At 35.3% G+C, this 4967-nt stretch overlaps 1 protein-coding gene across 2 annotated transcripts in view; it reads right to left on the bottom strand.

The window, feature by feature from the left end:
- LOC108170255 (uncharacterized) overlaps nt 1-4967 on the bottom strand; it is a 91831-nt gene that overhangs the window by 8276 nt on the left and 78588 nt on the right. The gene's annotated exons all lie outside the window — the stretch shown is intronic.

Below are 4967 nucleotides of genomic sequence, written 5' to 3' on the forward strand. Positions count from 1 at the left end.
TGAAGATCAGAACTTTGAAGCTCCGAGAGGTCCACAAGCCCACGAGCAGCGGCGGGGGGCCGTCGTACTGCTCGATGCCGTGGAACCAGCAGGCCTACCACGTAGTGACGGCCTCCTCCTCCGACCCCACAATCGCCATCCACGACTCTCTTATCTTGTCCAGCCTTCCCAAGCTCCTCCGCCACCACCGCGACAGCGTCACGGCTCTCGCTCTCAGCCCCAACTCCACCTGCCTCACCTCCGGCTCCGTTAAGCTCTACAAGTTCCCGGTCCCTATCTCCCAACCAAGTAAACAAACAACACCAAGATCTGAATTTCCATCCAAAATCAAATACAACAAATTAGGGTTTCGTAATATGAGAAATTGGGATATGAGATTTGGGTATAACAAGGAGAAAAATAACAAATTCATAATAAAGTTTGAAGCTTTTAAATATACAAATATGCACAAGAATGTAAATGGCAGGTTAATAGTACAAGAACCCATATATTCAAATTTTAGATAGAGAAAGAGAGATTGTGAGAGAGAAGAGAGAAGATAGGAGAAAGGAGAGAGAAAACTTACTCAGGTGGGTGTAAACGGTTCTTTAGGGTTTTGCCCTTCTGGCGAGAGAGAGAGGAGAGAGAAACCTGAGAGAGAGAGAGAGAGGAAAAAGGAAAGAGGAGAGGAGAGAAAATAGAGGAGAGAGGGGAGCGAGCGGTGGAGATGGAAGCTAGCGCGGGCGAGGGAGGCAAGGGGCTTACTGTCGCACCAGTGGGGAAGACGAAGGGGGAAGGAATCCAGCCCTTTTTCCAGTGAGGAAGACGAATGGGGGAAGTGAAAAAGGGGTTTTGTTTTGTTTTTTTTTAATTTTGTTTTGTTTTTTTTAAGTACTTTTATTTAATTAATTATTTAATTTTTTTAATGACACGTGGCACCCAGTCATTGTCCACATGGGCGCCACGTCATTAGTTAACAGCAGACTTAACAGTTTGACTAACGGATGTATGAGACTGTCCCAAAATTAACACTTTAGGTATGACACTGAGACGAAAAAAACTTGATGTACTAAATGTTGAAAACCACGAAACATGAGGGTAGTAAACAGTCTTTTACCCTAATAATAAAATATTAAACAATGAGCTGTAAAGGAAGATACTGCTCTTAGGTCATCTTCAACCAAAGGTTGGCTAGAGGGCTCGTTTTAGCCTTCTGGTCATTTAAGATATTAATATTTTAATAAACAATACATGATCATATTTGCCTTCATCTCCAACCAAGAGTCAAAGGGCCAAAGAGCCCGTTTCAACCCTGTCATAAAAAACCATATCCAACAGAGGGTCAAAGGGTTATAGTATGGAATGTGAAGAATTGAAATAAAATAAGGTAAGACAATATGAAATGATGAAAAATATGTGAGAAATGATGCAGAAAAAATTAGAAATTCAAAAAATAAATAAATAAACGTCCAAAAAAATGGCATGTTGAAAAAAAAATACAAAAATGGGCTGGGACCAAAAAGTGACAATTTCCCTTGGCCTGAAAGCCCTAAACTAGGCTGAAAGAACAAAAAAAAGAGAGCAGAAACTGGGCTGGGCAGCAAGTGGAAAAGAAAAATAAATAAAAAAATAAAACAAAATGGGCTAGCTGGCTGAAGATGGCCAACCGGTTGGCCATTTGGCCCATTCAGATTTTGTGGGGCCCACGAGCCCTCTGGCTTAGCCCTCGGTTAGAGACGATTTTCGGGTTATTTTCGGCTTGGACCCTTCGGTTAGAGATGACCTTATATTCGGAGTAGGATATTCTCCCCTCTTTTTTTCCCTCCTCTTCCCTCTCCCTATTTGAACAGTCACGGTTAATCGCGTCAACATCTTATATTAATTTTTTATAGAAAGAGAAAGACAAAATGAAAAATGTGAAACGAGGGAACGAAATACGATGGAAAGATGAGGGAAGAGAATCCTAATCCCTTATCTTCTTCGTGAGTTTTTTCAGACAGTGAGATAGTGAGTATATATTACACTATGTATTTGTACCCTGCCATGAATGATTAAAGTTTCACTTGGTCAGGAATTATTAAAGATACAGCAATTACCCTTCTAAGGTGAAATCAAGCCCAAATCTGATGAGGTTCTTATAAATAAGGTGAAATCAAGGGCCAATCTGTCCCATATCCTATGGACAAAATTACCATTCTAAGTTCTAATAATTACCATTCCAACCCAGCCCAAATCTAATGGGTTTCTTGTAAATAAGGTGAAATTGAGAAGGAAAAATTTAACTGTAGCTGAATGAACAGTAAATCATTCCTCAATTTTAGAATAGATAGCTAGAAAGTGTAGCTCGAGCGTTGCTGTGGGAAATGTGATTCACGCATTACTGTGGCATTGGAAATTGTATGACATATTTTGATGCACTAAGTTAGAAAACGACTACATGTGCAAACAATGCAAATAACTAAATTAGACACAAGCCAACTAATTTCAATTTTAACCAAATCAGAAAAACAATCACAGTCGAACTAATCTCTACTTCCCATATGAAGTAGAAGATGTCCCCTGTTTTGCATCTGTGAACCGCGCGGTTTTCACCCTCTACGGACAAAAAGATGAAAGTAAAATTGTTTAACAACATTATAAAAATTATACATACAATATTATATATGTATTTGCACATAAAGTATAAAGATTTACTAACAGATTCGAGGTTAAATTTAACAAAATAAGTAATTATGAATGGAAATCAAACTATATCATAGTTGTTAAAAAATACTTTTGGCTAAATCTTACAAATAGAATGAAAATGTCTTTTACCAACTGAATGATGCATAAAATCGTTAATTTCAAAATAAACCAACTTTAAAAAATCCTAACACGATATGACATTGTAAAAAACCTTAAACCCGTTACTGGAACAAACCTCAAAATGGCCACTAATTGTTCTGGATGGGACACACCAATTTTTACCATGAGAAAAAAGCAACTCCAAACCCAAATTAAGCATTTGATAAATCGTATTTACTGAAGAGAATTTAATTTTTTTTTGAAGGGGAAGCTTACCAGGGTTAGCAAAGTTAAATTCGAAAGTGGAAGAATATTGACATAAACATAGTAGTGGGATTGATGATGGATTCAGTATGTTATTTTGTATCAATTCAAATGGATGAAAACTATTAAAGGAGCTATAGGTCACAGTTTGGAGTATGCAAAAGTACTACTTCAAATTTTCAAGTTTGGAGTATGCAAAAGTACTACTTCAAATTTTCAAGATGCTCAGTAGATCTCTAAATTTCAAAAAGTGTACAAATTGAAACTAATAGAGCTATTTCTAACTTTCCAAAAGTATTTAAATTGAAACTAATAGATCTTTCTTCTGTATACTGATAATTTAAGAATTGAAACTAATTTAACTCTTTTGGATATTGATACTTTAATATTTGCTACAAAAAATGAATCCATAACTTTCTTAGAGCACGAAATTGGAGCTAACATAAAAAAAAGAAAATGTATCAAATTAACAATATGCAATCAATTAACAATTTCATAACAAAACAACTAAAAAGTCAGACCCAGGGAACACATATTTTATTCGCTTTTGAATACCAATTAAGAAAAAATCTTATGATAAAATTCAAAACCCACATAAACAAAAAATTCTATTAAACTGAAATCTCCCTAGGAATAGAGCATGCTTACAGAAACTTTCCTTTATGTTGAGATTGATTCCGGCAGTTAATGAAGTTGCAGTGTTTTCTTTGTTTTGGGAGCCATTCATACCTGAAGAAACATTTAAGTATCAAATTCCTTCACAAAATGAGTTTTCACATAATCTGAAAAAGGTCTTTTAATCACAATCTTAAGAAACAGAACAACCAATATATACACAATGACAAAGCTTAATCGAATGAAAAATGTAACCACAGTAGACCAAACAAATGTAACCTTTTGAATAAAGTATTTTTAAATCATTCGCTGCAAAAGCAGGAAAAACAGATGGCAAACACAGTTAGTTTTGGATTAGGTTTAGAATATAATTCAAAATCTCATCTGTAACCTTGTTTCCATCTTGATCAGCGGCAGTTAAAACCGATTTGAAAACCTAATCACATAATCAGTTTCTAGCTCGAACAAAAAAGGACAGTTTTTACAGCGATAAAAAAGTCCGTAATAAAAGGATTTTTACCATCCATGAACCAGCCACTATCCGAAGATGTGTATGCTTTCGTAACAATAAGGTTGAGATCAGTAAGTACTTCTACAACTTCCAGAAGTATTCCATGTTTGTTTGCTCTGTTATTAATTACAATCCTAAGAGAAACATTATTGGATGAAGAGGTGTAAGTTTGAATAAGGGAGATGGTAAATAATTGAAGTGATTTTGAGGAATTTAAGGTATGATTTATGCATATAGCTTGGTAGGTTCATTCTCCGCATGAGTTTCTCATACTCATCATCCATGTCATGCGAAAAGCTTATACTAACTTTTGCAGAAAGTCACCTAAAAAATGAAAAATAAAATTAGACAAAAGGTTAAAGAGAACAAAAAAACTAATTGGAGAGATGAACAGAACCATTGTAACCAATCGGAAAATGACTTGTAAATGTCAGTCAAAAGAATGTTTTATGTGTTTCTTTGAAAAAATGTTTGACCCTTACTTATAAAATTCCCTTACTTATAGAATTTCTATTATGGTCATGAAAGGTTTTTTCAAAACAATTGGTTGATTGATCCAGTGTGTTAACAACGTTTTTTCCTTTTTATCCCTTGTTGATTGAAAATGACTTAAAAACTAATGAAAAATGATTTCATTAAAGTAAATAGTACCATGATTGTAGTGGAAGGACTGTAGAATGGGATGAGTGGGATTGGCCATCCACACATTGCATGGCTTATAATATTACCACAGTTTTGGATTTCTAAGCAAGAAAATTTAAAATATGATTTTTTTCTTAAAAAATAGTGGCCCTCCTGCACAAGACTCTCCTGC

This window comes from Malus domestica, chromosome 05 (assembly GCF_042453785.1).
Source record: "Malus domestica chromosome 05, GDT2T_hap1".
Lineage (NCBI taxonomy): Eukaryota > Viridiplantae > Streptophyta > Magnoliopsida > Rosales > Rosaceae > Malus > Malus domestica.